The following is a 23836-nucleotide window of genomic DNA, read 5'->3' as shown; positions in this document are numbered from 1 at the left end:
AGTGGGGTTGTGTGCGCCCCCTGGTCCCGGCGGGCGGTTGGAGGGACCCCCTGTAATCAGGCGGGTATCCCTGGCCGCGGCCTTTCAGAGGCGCGGGGCCAGGAGTGGTGGGGCCGGGCGTGTGCCCTCCCTGTCGTTGGGGCTGGGCTCCCGGCCCCTGGGGCCCTTGGGTCCCATGGCCTTTAGGCCATGAGTTGGCTGCCTGACTGTATGTGCTTCCTGTTGCCGTGGGGAAAGGCCGAGCTCCGTGGCTCCCTGGGTGTGGACCGGCCTGTAAGCAGGCTGTGGGTCTGGGAGCCTTTGTGCTCCCTTCAGCTGGCAGCCTGCGTTGGGCACCCTCACCCCATTAGTGGGGAGTGGGCCAGAATTGGAGAGAAGGAGCCTCCTTAGGCCTCAGGGACCAGGGCCGCCCTGTAAGTCGGGGCCGGTGCTCTGGAGTCCCGGGCACTTTTCAGTGCAGGCAGCGGCTTGAGCTCCCTGTAAGCAGGGGTGCAACCTCTTGCGCGCTGCTTTGCTTTGTGCCCAGCTTCTTTTGCCCAGAGGGCCCGGCTCCCGGCGCGGCGTGGGACTTGGCGGAGGTCGATGTGGTGAGTCAAGCTGAAGTGTAGGGGCTTTTGGGCAGCTGCAGGGGTTCTGGGGGTGGTGGCGTGAGGATCTCGATGTGGGGCTGTTGGGTGGCGTTTCCCTTTGGGTGTTGGAGCTTCTGAGGCCTGAGTGTGTCGTCGTCGATCTGCAGAAGCCGTGGGACGACGAGGCAAGAGCGAGCTGGATGAGAGGCAGCTTCGAGGTCAAGAGTGGAACGGCGAGGCAAGAGTGAGCTTGCAGCTGAAGAAGGAGCACGAGAGGCCCTCTGGGCAAAGGGCCTTAGTGGCATGGCCAGGGCACCTTCAAGGTGCCGCGGCTGAGTTTGCTTGTGCTGGGCGACCTCCCTGTGTGCAGGGCTGGGTCTTTGCTCTGGTTGGCCTTTTGCCGTTGTGCTCCTTTGGCTGCCTGGAGAGAGGGGCAACCCTGTAAGGAGGGTGAGAGCCCCTGTCTCCGCACCTGAGGGGGGAAACGGAGCTCCCCGAGCCCCCAGCCCGGCCGCCCTGTAAGCAGGGCAGGGCTTTTCCCCAGCTGTGGCAGCTTTGTGCCTGCTGCTGGCCCCTGGCCAGCGTGACCCCCTGTAGTCGGGGCGCGTCACAGCCTTTGTTTGTCCCTGAAGCAGCCCTGAAACGCCTCAGCGCGTCGAGGCCCCTGTGCCCTCCCCTCAGTGTAGTGCGGTGCAGGTGCGATGCTTTTGCCTCCCACTGAGCGGTGGGGATGGCTCGCTTGAGCCCTTTGGCTGCACGGAACTCGCTCCCTCTTCTGGGACTGTCTTGCCCTCCCTCCCTCCCTCCCCAGTGTTCCCCTTAGTTGGTGTGAGTGAAGATGTGGGTTTGGGCTTTAGGCTCCCTTTAGAGATAGAGCAGTGTAGCTTAGACTTCCCGGGAGGGAAAGAGGAGTTCTGTGCAGCCACAAGCCGGTCCCCAAAATGCTTGTGTGGAGCAAGTGTCCGGCCTTGCCCCCACTCTCTGAGGAGGGTACGAAGCCGCTTAGCGGTAGCGTGGGCAGCGTGACCCGCCTGTAGCCAGGGCCTGGGTCTGGGCCTACTGGTGCCCTTTGTGGTGGTGAAGTGGCAGCGTGCCGCCCTGTAGTCGGGGCATGTGCGAAGAGCTTGCTTGTCCCTTTGTCCCCAGGAGCAGCCCCTGTGCCCTGTAAGCAGGGCTGTGGAGGCTGCTTTAGCCAGGTGACAGGAACGACTGCTCCCAGGCCCTTGGCAGGGTGCAGGTTGAAGAAGTGCTGGTGCCACCTCGCTGGCGGCCTGGTTGCGGAGGCTGGAGGGGCTCCTGCAGACGGCTGTGTTGCCGTGCTGCGCTGCGGCCGGGCTGCGGCCGGCCCCTAAGTGGGGCGCAGGCCGGAGCCCGTGCTCCGTGGTGCTTGTTGGGGGGTGCCGGGCAGCGGGGGGCGGCCCCGTAAGTGGGGTTGTGTGCGCCCCCTGGTCCCGGCGGGCGGTTGGAGGGACCCCCTGTAATCAGGCGGGTATCCCTGGCCGCGGCCTTTCAGAGGCGCGGGGCCAGGAGTGGTGGGGCCGGGCGTGTGCCCTCCCTGTCGTTGGGGCTGGGCTCCCGGCCCCTGGGGCCCTTGGGTCCCTTGGCCTTTAGGCCAGGAGTTGGGCTGCCTGACTGTATGTGCTTCCTGTTGCCGTGGGGAAAGGCCGAGCTCCGTGGCTCCCTGGGTGTGGACCGGCCTGTAAGCAGGCTGTGGGTCTGGGAGCCTTTGTGCTCCCTTCAGCTGGCAGCCTGCGTTGGGCACCCTCACCCCGTTAGTGGGGAGTGGGCCAGAATTGGAGAGAAGGAGCCTCCTTAGGCCTCAGGGACCAGGGCCGCCCTGTAAGTCCCGGGCACTTTTCAGTGCAGGCAGCGGCTTGAGCTCCCTGTAAGCAGGGGTGCAACCTCTTGCGCGCTGCTTTGCTTTGTGCCCAGCTTCTTTTGCCCAGAGGGCCCGGCTCCCGGCGCGGCGTGGGACTTGGCGGAGGTCGATGTGGTGAGTCAAGCTGAAGTGTAGGGGCTTTTGGGCAGCTGCAGGGGTTCTGGGGGTGGTGGCGTGAGGATCTCGATGTGGGGCTGTTGGGTGGCGTTTCCCTTTGGGTGTTGGAGCTTCTGAGGCCTGAGTGTGTCGTCGTCGATCTGCAGAAGCCGTGGGACGACGAGGCAAGAGCGAGCTGGATGAGAGGCAGCTTCGAGGTCAAGAGTGGAACGGCGAGGCAAGAGTGAGCTTGCAGCTGAAGAAGAAGGAGCACGAGAGGCCCTCTGGGCAAAGGGCCTTAGTGGCATGGCCAGGGCACCTTCAAGGTGCTGCGGCTGAGTTTGCTTGTGCTGGGCGACCTCCCTGTGTGCAGGGCTGGGTCTTTGCTCTGGTTGGCCTTTTGCCGTTGTGCTCCTTTGGCTGCCTGGAGAGAGGGGCAACCCTGTAAGGAGGGTGAGAGCCCCTGTCTCCGCACCTGAGGGGGGAAACGGAGCTCCCCGAGCCCCCAGCCCGGCCGCCCTGTAAGCAGGGCAGGGCTTTTCCCCAGCTGTGGCAGCTTTGTGCCTGCTGCTGGCCCCTGGCCAGCGTGACCCCCTGTAGTCGGGGCGCGTCACAGCCTTTGTTTGTCCCTGAAGCAGCCCTGAAACGCCTCAGCGCGTCGAGGCCCCTGTGCCCTCCCCTCAGTGTAGTGCGGTGCAGGTGCGATGCTTTTGCCTCCCACTGAGCGGTGGGGATGGCTCGCTTGAGCCCTTTGGCTGCACGGAACTCGCTCCCTCTTCTGGGACTGTCTTGCCCTCCCTCCCTCCCTCCCTCCCTCCCCAGTGTTCCCCTTAGTTGGTGTGAGTGAAGATGTGGGTTTGGGCTTTAGGCTCCCTTTAGAGATAGAGCAGTGTAGCTTAGACTTCCCGGGAGGGAAAGAGGAGTTCTGTGCAGCCACAAGCCGGTCCCCAAAATGCTTGTGTGGAGCAAGTGTCCGGCCTTGCCCCCACTCTCTGAGGAGGGTACGAAGCCGCTTAGCGGTAGCGTGGGCAGCGTGACCCGCCTGTAGCCAGGGCCTGGGTCTGGGCCTATGGTGCCCTTTGTGGTGGTGAAGTGGCAGCGTGCCGCCCTGTAGTCGGGGCATGTGCGAAGAGCTTGCTTGTCCCTTTGTCCCCAGGAGCAGCCCCTGTGCCCTGTAAGCAGGGCTGTGGAGGCTGCTTTAGCCAGGTGACAGGAACGACTGCTCCCAGGCCCTTGGCAGGGTGCAGGTTGAAGAAGTGCTGGTGCCACCTCGCTGGCGGCCTGGTTGCGGAGGCTGGAGGGGCTCCTGCAGACGGCTGTGTTGCCGTGCTGCGCTGCGGCCGGGCTGCGGCCGGCCCCTAAGTGGGGCGCAGGCCGGAGCCCGTGCTCCGTGGTGCTTGTTGGGGGGTGCCGGGCAGCGGGGGGCGGCCCCGTAAGTGGGGTTGTGTGCGCCCCCTGGTCCCGGCGGGCGGTTGGAGGGACCCCCTGTAATCAGGCGGGTATCCCTGGCCGCGGCCTTTCAGAGGCGCGGGGCCAGGAGTGGTGGGGCCGGGCGTGTGCCCTCCCTGTCGTTGGGGCTGGGCTCCCGGCCCCTGGGGCCCTTGGGTCCCATGGCCTTTAGGCCATGAGTTGGCTGCCTGACTGTATGTGCTTCCTGTTGCCGTGGGGAAAGGCCGAGCTCCGTGGCTCCCTGGGTGTGGACCGGCCTGTAAGCAGGCTGTGGGTCTGGGAGCCTTTGTGCTCCCTTCAGCTGGCAGCCTGCGTTGGGCACCCTCACCCCATTAGTGGGGAGTGGGCCAGAATTGGAGAGAAGGAGCCTCCTTAGGCCTCAGGGACCAGGGCCGCCCTGTAAGTCGGGGCCGGTGCTCTGGAGTCCCGGGCACTTTTCAGTGCAGGCAGCGGCTTGAGCTCCCTGTAAGCAGGGGTGCAACCTCTTGCGCGCTGCTTTGCTTTGTGCCCAGCTTCTTTTGCCCAGAGGGCCCGGCTCCCGGCGCGGCGTGGGACTTGGCGGAGGTCGATGTGGTGAGTCAAGCTGAAGTGTAGGGGCTTTTGGGCAGCTGCAGGGGTTCTGGGGGTGGTGGCGTGAGGATCTCGATGTGGGGCTGTTGGGTGGCGTTTCCCTTTGGGTGTTGGAGCTTCTGAGGCCTGAGTGTGTCGTCGTCGATCTGCAGAAGCCGTGGGACGACGAGGCAAGAGCGAGCTGGATGAGAGAGGCAGCTTCGAGGTCAAGAGTGGAACGGCGAGGCAAGAGTGAGCTTGCAGCTGAAGAAGGAGCACGAGAGGCCCTCTGGGCAAAGGGCCTTAGTGGCATGGCCAGGGCACCTTCAAGGTGCCGCGGCTGAGTTTGCTTGTGCTGGGCGACCTCCCTGTGTGCAGGGCTGGGTCTTTGCTCTGGTTGGCCTTTTGCCGTTGTGCTCCTTTGGCTGCCTGGAGAGAGGGGCAACCCTGTAAGGAGGGTGAGAGCCCCTGTCTCCGCACCTGAGGGGGGAAACGGAGCTCCCCGAGCCCCCAGCCCGGCCGCCCTGTAAGCAGGGCAGGGCTTTTCCCCAGCTGTGGCAGCTTTGTGCCTGCTGCTGGCCCCTGGCCAGCGTGACCCCCTGTAGTCGGGGCGCGTCACAGCCTTTGTTTGTCCCTGAAGCAGCCCTGAAACGCCTCAGCGCGTCGAGGCCCCTGTGCCCTCCCCTCAGTGTAGTGCGGTGCAGGTGCGATGCTTTTGCCTCCCACTGAGCGGTGGGGATGGCTCGCTTGAGCCCTTTGGCTGCACGGAACTCGCTCCCTCTTCTGGGACTGTCTTGCCCTCCCTCCCTCCCCAGTGTTCCCCTTAGTTGGTGTGAGTGAAGATGTGGGTTTGGGCTTTAGGCTCCCTTTAGAGATAGAGCAGTGTAGCTTAGACTTCCCGGGAGGGAAAGAGGAGTTCTGTGCAGCCACAAGCCGGTCCCCAAAATGCTTGTGTGGAGCAAGTGTCCGGCCTTGCCCCCACTCTCTGAGGAGGGTACGAAGCCGCTTAGCGGTAGCGTGGGCAGCGTGACCCGCCTGTAGCCAGGGCCTGGGTCTGGGCCTACGGTGCCCTTTGTGGTGGTGAAGTGGCAGCGTGCCGCCCTGTAGTCGGGGCATGTGCGAAGAGCTTGCTTGTCCCTTTGTCCCCAGGAGCAGCCCCTGTGCCCTGTAAGCAGGGCTGTGGAGGCTGCTTTAGCCAGGTGACAGGAACGACTGCTCCCAGGCCCTTGGCAGGGTGCAGGTTGAAGAAGTGCTGGTGCCACCTTGCTGGCGGCCTGGTTGCGGAGGCTGGAGGGGCTCCTGCAGACGGCTGTGTTGCCGTGCTGCGCTGCGGCCGGGCTGCGGCCGGCCCCTAAGTGGGGCGCAGGCCGGAGCCCGTGCTCCGTGGTGCTTGTTGGGGGGTGCCGGGCAGCGGGGGGCGGCCCCGTAAGTGGGGTTGTGTGCGCCCCCTGGTCTCGGCGGGCGGTTGGAGGGACCCCCTGTAATCAGGCGGGTATCCCTGGCCGCGGCCTTTCAGAGGCGCGGGGCCAGGAGTGGTGGGGCCGGGCGTGTGCCCTCCCTGTCGTTGGGGCTGGGCTCCCGGCCCCTGGGGCCCTTGGGTCCCTTGGCCTTTAGGCCAGGAGTTGGGCTGCCTGACTGTATGTGCTTCCTGTTGCCGTGGGGAAAGGCCGAGCTCCGTGGCTCCCTGGGTGTGGACCGGCCTGTAAGCAGGCTGTGGGTCTGGGAGCCTTTGTGCTCCCTTCAGCTGGCAGCCTGCGTTGGGCACCCTCACCCCGTTAGTGGGGAGTGGGCCAGAATTGGAGAGAAGGAGCCTCCTTAGGCCTCAGGGACCAGGGCCGCCCTGTAAGTCGGGGCCGGTGCTCTGGAGTCCCGGGCACTTTTCAGTGCAGGCAGCGGCTTGAGCTCCCTGTAAGCAGGGGTGCAACCTCTTGCGCGCTGCTTTGCTTTGTGCCCAGCTTCTTTTGCCCAGAGGGCCCGGCTCCCGGCGCGGCGTGGGACTTGGCGGAGGTCGATGTGGTGAGTCAAGCTGAAGTGTAGGGGCTTTTGGGCAGCTGCAGGGGTTCTGGGGGTGGTGGCGTGAGGATCTCGATGTGGGGATGTTGGGTGGCGTTTCCCTTTGGGTGCTGGAGCTTCTCAGACTTTAATGTGTTTTTTTCCTTTGGAGATACCGTGAGATAACGAGGTACGGGAGTTAGTGTTTTTTTATTTTAATTTTTGCCCTTTTAAGAATTCTTGTTTTCATTATTTGTAATGTGTGTTCGCAAGTCACGTGGAGTTATGTATGGTGAGGCGGCTTTTTTGTGTTTGCTTTTGCTTTTTCAGTTTGCTCCCTGGAGCTTTTCCGATTGTTCAGCTCTGTAGTGGATCCCGAGTATGGAATTATGTGACATGTTTTTGTTCTCTGCCTTTTATATTCCAGGATCGCGCTGGACTTTCCTGTCATCTCGTCCAGATTCATACGAATACCTTTTTAGGCATAGGATAATGCAGCACCAATCATTTGCATATTCTGAATTTCAATCTGAAACATGGAGTGTGTAGGGGAATGATTTGTGCGTTCTGCATGGAAAGAATTAATGTATTGCTTTCTGTAAAATGTTTTAGCTTCTATAATTTCTTTGTTTTCAGATGATTTCAGTGAGTGTAACCAATTGGGCAGAAACCATCAGAGGAAATTGTACTATACAATGAAAAATGAGTGTTCCCGAGTTGTAGCCTATTCCAGAACACACTCAGACTAATTCTATTTAAACTACATCTTCATCCCTGAGCCCACTCAGGAGTGTGTGAGCCATATGATAAAATAAATTAAATTCTGTGAGCTATCTGTCCTTATTTTTTGGTTTGTAGTTGGTGTTTTTGCTATATGACCAAGTGAGGAGTGGTAGTACTAGTGTAAAACTAAGCCTGTTGTAATATCATGTAATGTTTGCTTGGAATTAATGTGAACAGGTGGTGGGTGTAGGCAGCTGGTAAATTTGTTTAGGTAGATCCAGTCAAATTCCATGTGGCACCAAAAAATGAGGCAGGAGGAGAAATCTGAACACTATCTTCAGCATCCTAGCATCCTGCATCCCTTCGGAATTAGGTATCGGGTCAGGCCTGCTTCAGTTTGCATTCATCTGCCAGAGCCCCACTTGAGGCAATTTTTTTCACCTTAAAACCAGCTTTCAAAGTGCTGTTACGGTAATCACAGGGGTAAAGTCTGAGAGATGCTCCTTAGCAGAGGTCTAATAGCCAGAGACTCTCCCAAAATAAGGGAAGTTTCATGCACTGCCAAAGTTGTATTTGCTGGAGTGTCTTTGTGCTCCTAGCTTGGCACAGGGCAGCCTCCCTGCAGGATGCCAGGACTGGAGCCTTTCCCTCGCTTGCCTGTGCAGTGCAAACAAGAGCACAGTGTTTTCTTCACTCACCGCTGGTCCCCACAGGGAGAGGTAAACACAGATCGTGCCAGAGCTGCTGAATTCCACAGAAAACAGCGGGAAAAGGATGGGATGCTGCAGGGGAAGCAGCAGCTGGAAATGGGTTGGCCCGAAGCAGCCCAGATAAAGCTTCCTGAGGTGGAGTCACTCAGTGATACTGAAGTGATTTCATCCACGAGAGGACATTTTTTGCACTGATAGGCTGGTAAATCCTATTAACACTTTAAGTAAGATTCAGGAATTTTTTTCACTTTCAAGCCTTCTAAAGTCTATGATGGGAATCCTCTTTATGTAGATTCAGATATCTTAATTTATTTATTGATTGAACTTTTTGAGTACTGTGTGGGTCTGACATTGCAGTTCAGAAATCTGAGTAGGTTCTGTTTTGCATCTAGAAAATCTGCATGCTCTGGACTTCTGTTCCCTTCTTTATTTACATTATAAATCAGGCACATGAGACCAGAACTGTCATTCTCAGCTTCATGAAATATTAAAGTAGACTCTGTTCTGGTCTATGATAGTTTTTAAATTCTTTGGGAATTGAATTTGAATTTGGGTCAAACCTCTCCTTTGGTCAAATTTTTGCCAGAGTATCTATGTGCAGTTGGCACCCATTAAATATATTAGAGTTAAAATTCACGGGGAAGCAGAGAGAGCAAAATTGATTAGTTTCACTTCAGTATCCTGCATTTCCTGGCCTGCTCTAGAAAGATACAATGCTGAATGGATCTACGCACCTCTGTGCTTTCTCACTTTAGTGGCTCCAAAAGAAGAGTCATTTAGGCAGGAAAAGAAGAAAATATTTTGGTGTCTGAATTTTCCAAGAGGGATTTCAACATTATTTTAAATTATTTTTCGTTGAGTGACATAGTTACAGAATTATCTCCTCCATTGAGAGCTTCATTTTAATATTTTTTTAAGATTTTTTGAAAATATTCTTGTCCTCTTTCCCCCTTTTAACAAGGGTTTTGACAACTTGGTTATCTGGAAGCATGAATTTCAAATTTGATTTGTCAGACTGATGCTTTCCAAGGATCTGTGTAAACTGTCTTGTGCAGTATTTGAGAGGGGTTCACAGAGATTTCGATAAACAAAAATACCATCATTATTTGATCTTTTATCCTGGATATCTGCTGAGCTTCCCACCATGTAATGAGATGAGAATTTCCCCTTTTATCACTTATGGACACATTCCTTCCAAATAAATGCTCCTCGATCTGTGTAAGTGCTCTGGGCCAGCACAGCAATGCAAGGTGCCTCTCATTTTTGTTGTAAACACCTCATCAGATGTTCCAGCAGCTGTCCTGAAATGCCCTGACCATGCAGATAATAGTTTTATCAGAGGGAGGACATAGTTCCATCTGTTTCTCTCAGGCTGATTTACAGAACTGAATTGCTTCTGTGCTTCCATTTTTCCAATCAGTGACCACCAGACGTATTAATATCTGGGCAATTTCCCCCCCGTTGTTCAAGGGCATTGAAACAGAAGGAAAACAAAGTTTTTCTCTTGTGTGTTCTCCTCTGTACCTGTCCTTAGAGTTATGATAGCCAAATACTGTTAAAAATTTCTGAACACTGGGCAATGAGAATTTTGAATTTTGTATAGAAAAAAAATAGGTTGACCAAGGAAATCCAGCTGTAAAACATCAGATAAATTACTTGTCAAATTCAGAATTCTCTCTGTCATGTGGTATTCATGTTCTGTTAAATCTATACTGACATCTGTGAATTCAATCTTTGAGTAAAAAATACCCTCAGGCTGCACCAGGGGAGGTTCAGGCTGAACATTTCAGGGATTTCCTTTGCTGAAAGTTTTACCAAGCATCAGGAGGGGCTGCCCAGGGAATTGGTGGAGTCACATCCCTGGAAGGGTGTAAGAAACAACTGGATGTGGCACTCAGTGTTCTGGTTTAGTTCATGTGGTGGTGTCTGGTCAGTGGTTGGACTCAATGATTTGATGGTGTTTTTCTATCTTCATGATTTTGTGGTAGGTGGTCCTCCTGCTCTCAGTGTTAGTTACTGTTTATTATTGTTTCTTTTGAAATATTGCTGATTTTTTAAATGAAAAGAGACCACTTATTCTCTGAAGACTTAAGGTGTACTAAAGGTTACCCAGCCCTTTCCTTGCTAAAAATTTCTTTGTCTGTGGCTGATGTCATCAGCTCTCTCCAAATCAGTGTAATTTCACGGAAAATATGGCTCTCTAGATTCCTGTAAATTTTTCGTTCTACATTCAGGCATCTTGTTCACCAGTTATTCACCAAACTCAATGATCATTGTAAAATATTTATACATTTGTCAGTACTCAAGTTTAAGAGTCTAACAACAGTATATTTGCTACTGTTTTTACAGAATTTTAACAGAATTTTCTTCTGATTTAAGATCTGGTCACACCTTTGTCACTGCCTGTCCCTCTCTTATTCTCTGTCTTTAGGAGAATGGGCTGACAAACTGTTTATAGAATTGGTCTTTTTGGGCATAGAATACACATCTATGGAGAAAGAGAATGCTGCACGCAGAGAGGTATTACAGCCATATTAAGTACAAATAAAACATACACATATATTTTTAACATTCTTTTCTACCCTCTTCAATATTGCTCAAGGTAAGAAAATACTACAGAGAATGGGTTTTTCTGTGAACATTTGGGCATGTGCATAATGTATATTTATTTAACCATTCACCATTTTCTGGTAATGTCCTGGGGCATTTCTGATTGGTCACTTTTTTCTCTTTTTGTGAAGCATCCAGAGAGTTCTGATAATGGAAAAATAATTTGGATGTGGTGGGCCAAAATCATGCTTCATAATGGGCTCTGCTCCATGATGAAAATAATCTGCAGTGGGATGATGCCTAGTTTGAACTCATTATATTTTCTGCTAGCTGGGAATGGAATTCAAATAAAAATAACAATAAGTCTCCACCCTCCCTCAGTTTGTCTCACTGCTCACTGATTTGCTCTCTAGGGATATCTGCATTTCCCTACGCTTCACTATGTTAAAGAAGAATTAAATCAGGGTTTTCTAATGGTTGCTTATGGAATGGTAGTGACAGAAAGGACAGGTAAAGCACAAAAAAAGGAAGAATTAAGAGTATGACAAGCAGCTCGCACAATTTCGTATTTGCTTTGCTTTTGCTTGATTATCTGTTTCAAAGTGGTTGTTACACAAATGAAACTGGAAGGGAGGTGAATCAACTTTTCAAATATTGTGAAGAAAATAAATCACATTTCCAACATTAGCAGGCAGGACTTGGTTAGTCATGGCTTATGCTGTACCCACTGAAATATTCTCTGCTTCAGTCTATTTAAAAAGTGTAGATAAACTGTGCTTCAATAACCAAAAATCCCAGTAAGTCTTCAGGTGATGTCATCCTTTTACAAAGCAAGTAAGGGAATCTAAAAATGCAGTATCAGCAGTATTATTTTGGATACTAAACTTGTATATGGGTATGGTCTACTGAACTGCCTTCAAATAATTTAGGTTTCTTTCAAACCTATTTATAAGGCAACTGCTTCAGCTATTAAGTGCAATAGTTTTTCACTGCTTTTTTCATCTGGAATTACTGGGTTTTATTAAAACAAAAAACCTAAAAATCCACCAAGGCATTCTCTTAAAGCACTGCTCTTCTGTTTTCTTTGGTTATATAAAAGATTGCTGTCGTGAGAGACACCAGGTTTAAAAAGCCAAAGAGGTTGTTTTTCATCAGCATCGTGACAGTTTTTAGGGAAAAGAAAGAATCCAGAGGGAAGATTTATGGACAAGAAGAAAAGGCCAGCTTTATCAGTGAGTTTTGTTTATAGGCTGATAAACAGAGCTTCTATCTGGCCACTGGAATCTCTGCCTGGGTTTGGTGGAGATTGAGCACATTTCCAGTGTCTGCTGCAGATCCTGAAGGGCTGCACGTAAACGGGGTCACATACACAGGGAGCACTCTTGCTTTTGCCTCAGTCACAGAGCCTGAGACTGGCACAGAGCTTTGAAGTAAGAAGGCAAACTCCAAGGCTGCAAACTGCATTAGCCCTGGCTCTTTCAACACACCTCATCTGAAACTGTAACATAATTCCTCTTCCATTGTGGAGTACAACGCAGCTTTTAAAAATATTAAGAAAATTATTCAGAGGACTTGGAAAAAGTCACTCCCAAAGTGTAGCATTGATCTCCTTTTGATTTTGTTTCTCTTTGGGTTTTTATGCTTCTTACAAATGCTCTGTTTTACAGGTTCAATTAAAAGTTGCACTCCAGTTTATATCTTAGCTGGTTCTCCCACTGTGGCTTTGTTATCTAAGTGCCCTGCACTGCAGCAGAAAAGGCAGCAGTGAGTGATATATTCCAGGTGTGATCTCTGGATAGGAATAAATGGGAATCTGCTCAGTGTAGAGGAACTGTTCCCTTTCAGAGTTTCAATTAAGACGTTAAATATGCACAAAATTCACTGGGGAAGAAAGGATTTTGGATACACCCATTTAGGTACCCTCAGAGATTTTAATATAATGTGGTTTTTAAAACATATTTTAAAATGTTTTGCACTTGGAGAGGTTTTGCATCATAAGGCATGGAGAGAGAAACCAGCAGTAGCAGGAAAATTTAGTATCAACAACAGCCACTTGCAATATTTTCACTCACATTAGGGTTGTACTGACTCGATGCATTCTTGGTGTCACTGGTTAAAATCACTCATGCTTTGTGGTATATATTTTCTCTTTGTTTTTTATCTTGTGCTTTGGTGGCACTAATAAGAGCCATATCTTTCAAGTTAGTGTGCATGTTGTGTTTACAGCAGTGCAAGAGATCCTTAATCCTTATTTTTCCCAAGTTCCTTTTTAACTCTATTTACAAAGATGCCATCCTGATCACTTCAAATAAAGCTTTTTCTCCAACTTTTCTCTTCTTCCCCTTACATGTAACGAGTCCTGCATATACATTTTTAGAAATAGTTAATATATACATGTATGGGTACAAAAATTCACCAAAGGAAGCTGTGGAAGAGCCATGGCTTTGGTTGATTTATGCCCAAAACCTGAGTTCTTGGAGCTGATGTAGCTTCCGTTGCTGGACATAAAAGGTAGGACACCCTAATACTCTTGTAATTCACTGTAATTAACAGAAGGTGATGGATGCTGTGATTGGAGGAGGATGGGAGTGAAACAGCACCTCATGGTTTGGAGATTATTTTTGGAGCACTAGACTGGGGACAAATTCCTGAATATATTTTAGATTTAGCCTCTTGTCCTTTATGAAACACTCAGCACCCATAAATCCCATTATTTTGTCTTTGGTTTACTCAGGGAACTCCATTAACACAAGATACAATGCACTAAAGTTCAGTAAGCTTGGAAAATATGTTTTCTTTGATGGAATAGCATCCTATTACCAATTACCACTTCTATCGTATTCCTTTATCTTGTTCTTGATCATGAAAGCATCACTGATGAATCAAGGGAATCCAGAGCTCTCCCATTCATACCTGCTTTGTATGGAGTGTTTAAAAAATTTAAAAACTTTAATTCCTGTGGTATTTGTCTTTCTCCTTCTTTGTTCTGTTCCTTTTCTAATGGAGTTAACCTCATACTCATGCTTAAGCTTGACCTCAGATTTGAATATCAGGATATTCCCAAGTACTGAGAAAAGTCTGTATTTACTAAATTGAAACTCGAATGCCAAGAATTTTATGATGTCATTATCCTAAAATGCATTGACAGCAACGTGCTGTGGGCACTGAAAACCTGCATTGAATTAGGATGTGTGATCTCTTTATGAAATAGTTTAGTCAACAATTAATTAATGTCCTTTGTTTGCGACATTATTGGTTTTGACAGAGTAACTGTCAAAACATATATTTTATATATATTTTATCATTTATATTTTATCATTTAAGAGCAAGTGGCCAAATGTTGGTAATGGTTTTCCTTTGGATGTACACATTCCTCTATACTGTTGTTCTTCACCCTCCATATCTCCCCCTGCATTTTTTCCCCTAAAATTTATTTCTCAGTGTATAAGGAATAAAAATTCTTTCTGCTTGTATCTAGAAGTGGAACAAACTGCAAAAGCAACATTTTAGGTGTTACTGAAAAAAGGTGAGTGTGATGATTAGGAAGTGCCTTTTTTTGGGACTTCAAACAAGAACCCTTTACCTAAGGCACTAAGAAGTTCCTCAACAGAAAAAAATCCAAATCAGAACACTTTGCAGTAGAACAATAGCCTTTTAGATTGAAGTGTTCAGTATAAAGAGAAATTTTGTCAGGACTTAGGTGAGCCTATGTGTTAGGTTACTGCAGATGCAGTCAACAATTTGCATAAACCACCAGTGATAATTTTTGTCCTCAATTTTCATTTCCAGCAGGTGCCTCCTTCAGGTAATGGTGAGGGGCTCCTACAGGACAGAGTGAATAGAGTGAGGTAATAATAGACCCCCTGGGTCTCCTAAAATTGCACAGACATTTCTGAAGCTTAAAATATCCTCAAAGTGTGCATTTAGAATTTTATTTACAAGTAGAGGCTTCATGTTTGGAGCTCCTTTGGGACAATTAGATGGCCAAGCTAATACTACTAATTACTGATGGTTTGAGATCTGATCAAGAGATCGACTTTGAGCTAATACAACCAATAGAATTTTATTAAATATCTGTTTCATAGCTCACAACATATGATGGGGTGTTTATTTCCCACGCCTTAAGGTGTTGTACTTTCCAAAGGAGAGCACAGAGGCAAAATATCAGATTAAAGACCAAGTAAACAAACTGACATCATCCCCCCAAGAAACCTCTAAGCCATGAAAACTTGAAGCCTGGTCTGACATGCAAAGTCCTGGCCATGCATATGCAGGAAAACCTGAAGGTTTCAGGGCAGGTCATGGGAAATGTCATCTACCTTGACCTTGTTTATAATCATTAATAATTGTTACAAAGCTCATGTTGTTCTTAAGGAATGCAGTAATAAAATTTCAGTTCCCTGGAACTGGAACCAAACTTTGCATTTAATGTGAGAAGGCTCTTCCCTTGGAGATTGTACTGCTTGCATAGTAAATAGGTCTTTTCATCTTTGGTTTCTGCTCTAAACATGACTGGAATGTTTAATATTTTTACTAAATGGAACATAAAAGTAACTTACTTCTTAGGAAACTAAAAAAGGAACTTGATTACATAATAGTTTTCCCTTTTTAAACAGAAATAATTGTCTCTTGTTAGTTTACTTGATCATTATTATGAGTATTGTCAATTTTTACAAGTTCAAGCACTCAAAATTCATTTGAATGAATTTCAGCTGAGAAAAGCACTATGGTATGTAACAGCCAGCAGGAACCCTTGCAAACACACTGTCCTTTCTATATCAGACCAAATCTCAACTTGGGTAAATTCCTTTGAGACCTCCAAAATTCCCATAAATGCTGTTGTACTGAACTAGAATCTTATGATTTCTTTTTAAAGTCACTCACATTGGGTAGTTAGGGTGGTGATGGGTTTGCCGTGTCCTATGTATTGAGGTCTCAAAAAATCTGTATATTCTATAGATCCTCCTAGAAATAAAAAGCTTATATGCAATTTTGCATGTCTACTATAGAATTTATAACTGGACTTGAAATACCCTAGAAGGGCCATCAGTTTCTTGCAGCTCCTACTTAAGCTTTTTTCACTTGGAGGTATAGATGGGACTCTATGTGTAGGCAAAATGCACCTGTGAATTTTTTTGTGCCTCATCATCACATACCAGACCAGAAAAGATTACCTGTCTTGTGTAATTCTCCAGTTTTTAAGCTGGGTCTTAACTTCCAGTTTCAGCTTCAATTCCAGTTTCCTACGCCATCTGCTTATATCCTACAACTTTTCCCCAACAGAGTGGAAGACTGATGGTCAGAGATCAAAATTCACTTTATAACAAAGCATAGGTTGGATTTGGTTTTGATGTTTGCAGCCTAATTCTGTGATTTTTTCCAATCTGATTCTATGATTCCATAACTCATTCAAATAATGGTTTATGAGGAACAATAAATGGCAAACCAGATTTTTCCAAGGTTGATCCCTATTGGACCCACAAAGGCTGATGTAGACAGCCCACATTTCAAAAATAAATGTACCTCTTACTGTCTATTTTACAATTCATAATTTTCCTTAGACAATTTCTGAAGGAGCATTCTCTTCTGTTTTTGAGAAAATTCTGACAGGTCATTATTGAATACATTCCTTTCTTTTAAAGTAGGATTCCTGCTTCCTAAAGCCCATGGATATGTTCCATATTCCAAGTGTAATTTGCGGTCCTTCTCAAGGATCTTATTTTTTGTGTGTCTGTGTCATGTTTTTTGTTTGGTTGTTTGCTTTGGTTTGTGGCTTTTGGTTTGGTTTGTTTCTTCCATGCCATGGTAAGGCAGCACTGTCATTTTTGTAACCTTTACAATAGTTTCTCTTTTATGAATGTATCCATTTATCAATACCATCTCTTGTAGCATAGGGATGTGATTTCAAACTAATCCAAGTCACTTCATGATCTCCAGACACTTAGAGATAAACATGAGTCCCTGGGAATTTCTGTTGCAACTCAAAAGTAGCACAGCTGAGTATCAGCACAATCTGACTGTTGACACAAGGCTTTTTGGTGGTTTTTTTTAGTTTGTTTTGTTTTGTTTTGTTGGTTTTTTTTCTTTAAATGTTTTGGAATGTACTTCTTGAAGGCTTTTGCAACTGAATTACATTAGAGCCTCCCACCTCCACTTCTACTCACTGATAAAAAATTGGCTGTTGAGCATTTCTGGGGGGAGATGAAATGGAATTGTTGTTTTTGATTTATGTGTACTGTCTTCATTTATTTGGCTGTGTTAGATTGAAGAGTTGTTTATTGGTCCCTCGGTTCCATTAATCAGCATTCCTCCTTCTAACACCCTTGGAGGGCTCTGTGCCTACAAAGCCCTTGTTTTAAATTTGTGCAACTCAGGGGGCCTCAGGAGAATCATAAAACCATCCTCGTTTGCAAATCTCTCCAGAAGGAATGCCAAACTACAACTGTCATTTGTGTCTGGGTAATCAAAAATCAAATAGTGGCATTTTCGGTATTTTTATGGTAGTACCCATTTATATTTTTTTTTCTCTACAGACCTTTAGGAGTAATATTTGCAAATTCAGTGATTCTGCAAGAAAGAACAGCACTGGCAACATTTTACCTGTTCCAAATGTCCTGGAAGGGGGAATCTGTCAAGGAAAAACTAGCCTTCTTCTGTAAAGCTATGAGCTTATGACTTCAGTTTTCAATTATTAATACATAAATTGGCTTGAAAATCACAATCCCACACTGGTGGTTTTTCTCAGTTTTCCCCATAGCCTGGTTAAGCTTCTCTTGCATAGTGTGGGGGCTCAAGATGCACATGGCAAAGAGACCTCCTGAGCTTGTTTTTTTCCTGCTTTCAAGCAACCTGCTCGAATCAGCTCAGACAAGTGGCAGCGAGGTTGAAAGATGCACTGCAGAAAAGTCATTGCTGCCCCCAAAATATTTTCAGGAAGCCAAGAAGAAAAGTGGGTTGCAAAGGGCTTCTCAAGCTGGAGAAAGATGATTTTAACCTCTTATATTTGTCATGGCTCATAAAAGCAGGATCAGTGTAGAGAATCTGCTGCTGGCAAGGAGAAGGGAAAGGGATGAGATTTTAATTACAAGCATATTTATTAATGGATGCAGGGATATGATAAGGAGAAAAAAGTTTTCATTTCTAACACGTGCATTATTAATCATGAATAATCCTAAGGTTACAAACGGGAATCTGCCTGCAGGCAGAGGGCAAAGGAGATGATTTTTTATTAAATTTTTTGAGCAATTTCTGTCCTCTGACATATGCAACTCCATGGAGGCCTACACTTGCATTGCAAGGCATAATTTTTATCCATACTCTTTAATCATAAATAAAATTTCAGTTCAAGGATTGGCTGAGGAATATGTGGCTGAGATGAGATTAGGGCCAAGGTAATCTGCTTTATCAATATGCATTTCCTAAGGTACCTCATAAGGTTCCTCCTAATAATAAATTAGAACGTTCAGTTTAATTATTTTCAGTCCTGGATGAATAATACAAGCAGGCTCAACCTAAACTCCAAAGTGTTCGACATCTGAAATTGAAATTCACTTAGAAGCCTTAAATACATGTATTTTAAACATTTCATACAAATAAAATTATTTCATAACTTCTAGTGAAATCATGTTTGATGATAGGGATGCAACACCTCTGAGTCAGCAATGAGATTTCCGTCATAATAGAAGCTCTTCATAAAGTTTTGCTAAGGAAATCTCAGGAGATGGTTGTGATAATATATACATATAATTTGAATATGGTGCTTTTTATGCTCTTTATTATCTTCATGACTCATAAATTTAAGACAGGAATATTTAGGACAATTTGTTCTGAAAACTGAAACCAGTTTGAAAGTTTGGACGTCAGGGAGAGTTTCTTTATTGCCAGGGGCATTAAGCACTGGAAGGGGCTGCCCAGGGAGGTTTGGAATCCCCATCCCTGAAGGTGTCCAGGAAAAGACTGGATTTGGCATTCAGTGCTATGGTTTAGTAACAAGGTGGGGATTGGTCACAGGGTGGACTTAATGATCTTGGAGTTCGTTTCCAAGCTGGATGACTCTGTGAAGATGTGGAAAAGAGCTCCTAACCACTAAAAAAAGATTAATTCATGACTTGCCACATAGAAATGAGACTGGAATTATTTGATCTAAGTGCTCTTTGAGTCAAAGGTTTAGATGAGATTTCAATAAACAGTTTAAAAAATTGTGGAAGTTTAATTTAATAAACAATATTTTTGTTAATTATAATTTTTGAAGAATATTTCACATTCCCGCCAAGGCACACATCTCCAACCTATCCTGAGTCTAATGTGACTGTGTGTCTGATATATAATTAATACCTAAAGAATTATTCCAGAAAGTTTTCCTTTGGAAGCAGAAGGATATGCAGGGACACTTGTTGGTGTATTTGAATACCTGAAAAGGTGGGTCCTGGTGCTGTAACATTTATTGTTTTACTTCATTGATATTACTCTTAGCAAACCTGGTTATTTAAACGTGGACAACTCCTGCCTGTGTGGTGAACAGAGTCCAGACAATGCAAAGGCAAAAGCAGAAATGTATAAAATTGAAAATGGAAATTAAATGGAAAATATGCTTTGGGAACTCCTAATGGCTAAATGAAGCAAGAGGAGATTTTTTAAAGAAGGTGGTGATTCAACAGAAGTGGATGGAGGAAAGGGCCTTTTACTGGGTGAGCACGGAGAGGTCCCTGACCATAACATTAAAAATGATAAAACTCATCCTTATATTCAGCAGGAAGGTAAAACAAGATCACATAATTTTTTAATCTTGTCTCCTGGTTTTCATGCTCTCACCTTTACTATTCTGTCTAAAAATCATGGTCACACCCTTTCCATCCATGTTATTTCCTGCAGCATCTTGAAATTATACATTACTGACTTGCAGTTCAAAAGTGAAAGGAGTTTATTTTAACTTTTAAGTTGTTAAGTGATTAAATATCCTTCTTTTTCTAAGCTAGTTAGGAAAAAAAAAAAAAAAGGCGGTTTTCTGTGGGAACTGAGAATATTAAATTCCAGAGGAAGAAAGGTGAATGATTAAGAAAGCCAGCACTGAGGGCAGTGATTTGCCATGCTTTGCTGGTGTCTGGGAAACCTGATTTTTGCCCTCCAAGCATCTTGAAAGCAGGTGCTGACTCACCAGCCTGATATTTGTTAATCACAGCATCCATCACCAAATATTAGGGGCCTTATTACAGGCTGACACTGGGAGACAATGTTTGCTTTGTTAACTTTGGGGTTTAAGACTTGGCTTTGGATTGCATCTAAAAAAAACCCCTAACCAACAACTGGGGATTTGTTAATTTTTTTCATGTCCTTGTCTGCCTTAAATGCAAAATGCAGTTTCAGCCATGAATTTTGCCTGTCCAAAGTTCCTTTCATGCTGCCAGTGCAGAAAAACTTCACCTTCCAGAAGTGCCAATAATGTGGTTTTCCTCTCATAATGATAGTTAAATTTTAAGGGAGTTGGAGTATTCAATTTGCACAAAGTGAAATGCATTAATTTTATCAGTTTTCAGAATTGTTGCTCTGCTTATCTGGAGAAAAAAATTTGAAATCGATTAATTTATTGTCATATATATCTTATTTTGTATGGAGGGCTTAGGTTGTTAGACCACTCCTAAAAATTACATGAAAGTACTGACAGGTATAAAATACAATATTGAAAAAATAGCTCTTTATATCATGAAGTTTTTAATCTCAAGTGATTTGTTATTTATACAAACTTTATTTTCATATAAAATAAGTTTTATAATATATACAACCCCCAACAGAGTATTCTTTTTGGCTTATATATATATTAAGATGGCCAAAATCCAAGGAGCAAATAATTTTCCTTCTCCACCGGCATTCCATTTCTTTCCTTCTGTGAGGTTGTAACACTTCTAAACTACTCACCAACTTTAAAAACAAAGAGTCAGATGTGGGACTTGTGCCAAGCTCCTCAAAATTTATTCGTTTGCTTTCTTTCCAGTATATTTACATTTTGTGGTGAAAAACAGACTTAGGGGTGGCAGAATAAGTACAATATTATGCGTTATAAACAATCAACTTTTTGAAAAAAATCAGAGTAATTTTAATTTTTTTTTTTTTTTTTTTTTTTTTTAAGAATAAAGTACATTTCACACTAGGTTTTGATTTTTTTTTTTTTTCCTGGCATGGTTTCAATAGGTAAAGGGTGTGGTGCTCTCACTTGAAGTTTCCATTCAGTGTGTCCAGTTCTCTCTGGGATCATAAACTGCAAGTTAAAACTGGATTTATTTGTACTTAGGAATATAAATTTTGTATCTATAGCTGCCTGTATTTGCTGTCTTTTTTTTTTTTTTCCAAAACCTTTACCTAAACCCTTAAAAGAGTCCAGTTTAGTCAGCACTTTCAATCTGTTGAATTCCTTTATTTTCATTAATGAACCCTTACTCCAATTCTTCCTCTGTATCCTTTACTTATAAAATTTTTAGGGGTTTTTTTAAATAATAATAAAATTTTAATAGAAAAGTAACAAAAGGAATCTCAGTGAGATCTTCAAGGGGTTTTTTTGTAACAATTATTAATTTACAATTTTAATTTTGAAAACTAATACATAAACAGTTGTATTTCTCTTTGAAATTTGCACTTGAGTTCCCTTGCTTTTAAACAGATACATTTTTTCTTATAGTTACAGAGTGTTTGAATTCCAAATTTTGTCTAAATAGAACTTCATATTCAGGCCTTCATATTCAACCCAAATACTACATGTTTATTGGATATGTAACCAGATCATAAATTAAATTAAATTACAGCAACTTCAAACCCCAATATTTTGGGTCTTATTGACAACACAGAATTTTTGATGAGGAGGTACTGGGAGTGGCATCAATAATTTATAAAAGCCATTTAAAAATCAATGAAAAGTCATAATAATCAGTGAAGAGCAGAAAGCTGATGTTGATAATTAAAAAAAAAAACCTCATCTAGATGAGAGAATCAGGAAGCAGCACAGTCACCAAAAGACACAATAATGTGTTGATATGAATTCGATATGATGTTAATTATTCATTTTGGAAATAAAGCAGTGCTGGGAGACTCTACAGATACCATTGAATTTGTTGAAAACAATTAAAATTAATGAGTACTATTGAGTCTTCTACTCCTCAGCTGTCATAGTCAGCCTGGCATTGTCACAGATGGAAATTTCTGGTGGCTTCCCTCCACAGAAAAATTCCTCCCCAGTGATCCACTGTTCTCATTCCCACTTAACATCCAGTGAAAATTCATCTGGTTTTATCTGTTGGTCTATAGGTAGTAAGTGGCAGCTCTCTTGCTCTGAATTCTATGCTTTCTAGCAATAAATTAAGGAAATTAATTAATTAAACCTCCCTTAAATATTCAAAGTCGAAAAGGTGGCTCAGCCCAGTTCCTGAGTCTGTATTTTGGAAGCACAGGGCCTCTCTCCCTGACCATGCTCTCGAAGAACTCTCTGTTCCAGGTCAAACGGGAGCTTTTTTCCATTCCTTCAGCATCAATTCCTCCACAGCAGCAGCAGTTTCTTTGCCTGCCTTCTCTTTGTACAGAGAAGCAGCCACGACTGAGTTTTGTCCTGAATCCTGGTGGCCTGACTTACACACGTTCTAGGAACACCTTTGGAGATTTCCCTGGGCTCTGTTGCTCATGTTTAGACACAATGGGTAGTTAACAAGAAGTTTTTCAGCAACTGAGCACAAAAGAAACTCCTCCCTGTCAATAGATAAAAGATATATACTGAATTTTTCTAGAGGCTTACTACTAGGTCATCACAAAATCATATAGAAATTCAGCAAAGTGAAAACCATAAATTCTTTTTTCTTTTCCTTTAGTGGCAAGATATAAACTCTAATTCTGTTATATACAGATTTTTCTCCTGGAAGGAGAAAAATTTATTGTTTCTCTTAATACTGCTGATGGTATTTCCTCAGTGTCTTATTTGTGGTTGCAGGAAGACTCTGAAATATTTTGGTGACCTGAACATACAGAGGCAGGCTCTCTGCTTTTATTATTTATATTTTTCATACTATTCTATTTTTTTGTATCTAAAATATGCATGAATGGCAAGTCACAATTTTCCTTCATAGTGTTCCTACAACAAGGAATAAGGGAAAAAAAAATCCATGAGGAACTCCCTGTGTTCAAAGAGAGCTCTAAGTAACTTGTGTGTCCCATGCTGGTTTTGAAAACATCTCTGGTTTTTGTTGGTTTTCATAGCATAATTTGGTTGTAAAATTCTTTTATATAATAATGAAAACATAAATTCTAAATAGACATTTTTTAAATGGGCAAAATACACTGAGTAGGGAGCAAAGCAGAACTGCTTGGTTTCCTGTTGTTCAGTTACTTGCATTCATCAGAACTGAAAAATCAGTCTAGACAAAACTCCATTTAATTTTAGAGTATTACTGATTTTCTGCTTGGGCCAAAGAGTTCACACTGAATTAGGGACACACTTGTCACATTTGAAGAGAACCTGGCCAATCTATTGTTTTAGGTGGTGATGGCAGGAGTCCTGAATGGTCTTGATTTACAGCTGCATGAAATTTTGGCAGTCTTAGCTACGCTTCACTGCGAGTCTTGGTATTTATTCAAGCCAGAACTCAAATTTAAATGCAGAACTTATGAATTTTTATGAAAACAAACTGAGAAAACATCAAGGAAGATCCCAGAGCGTTGGGATGGCACGTCAGAGACAGAAAGTCTCATTATTAATTTCCTCTTTTCTCCGTTCCACACTCAGTACAAACACACCAGTAGACAGCTGCAGTAAATCTCCTGGAGTTTTGCATAATGAAGAGATTTGAGTCAAATTTTTGTGTTGGTTGAGATAGCCATGAAGCTGATTAAAAAAACCCAACTAATTCACTAAAAAAAAATCACTATATCCAGGTCCTTAATATTTCTCTTTCCCCATTACCACCTCATTTTTCTTTTTTATCCTTTCTTCCCTTTTCTTTGTCACTATGAAGTAACACAAGGAAAAAGGGGAATAGGAAGATACTCAAATCTAGAAAATCTAGTTATAAAGTATTTTTTTTAACTGTTTCAGTTAGCTTGAACTTTCAATTGTCAAATCTCTTGAAGGGCTGCATAAGGATATTTTGAAAAATACAATGTAAAAAAGAGTTTATAATGAACCTACAGCATGATGGGGGCATGGGGACAGAAATTTTGAGCCAAATAAAGGAGAATTAAATATATGTGATAGATTGCCAAGGCGTAATAGAACTGTTCTCTGTTTCACCAAATTTGTGGATAGATGGCCTTGAAGAATAAAGCAACTTGAAATAGAGGAGATGAAA

General features: G+C 44.7%; 1 long non-coding RNA gene across 1 annotated transcript; it reads left to right on the top strand.

Annotated features, from left to right (window-relative positions):
- The first annotated feature begins 4320 nt into the window (after nt 1-4320).
- LOC130252191 (uncharacterized) lies at nt 4321-7340 on the top strand. The gene is made up of 3 exons (XR_008840315.1): nt 4321-4566; nt 4716-6558; nt 6962-7340. It is a non-coding gene; the product is annotated as an uncharacterized LOC130252191 (long non-coding RNA).
- Nucleotides 7341-23836: the final 16496 nt, after the last annotated feature.

Source organism: Oenanthe melanoleuca, chromosome 1 (assembly GCF_029582105.1).
Source record: "Oenanthe melanoleuca isolate GR-GAL-2019-014 chromosome 1, OMel1.0, whole genome shotgun sequence".
NCBI lineage: Eukaryota > Metazoa > Chordata > Aves > Passeriformes > Muscicapidae > Oenanthe > Oenanthe melanoleuca.
Note: the sequence above shows the minus strand (reverse complement) of the source record. Positions and strands in the feature narration are given on the sequence as shown.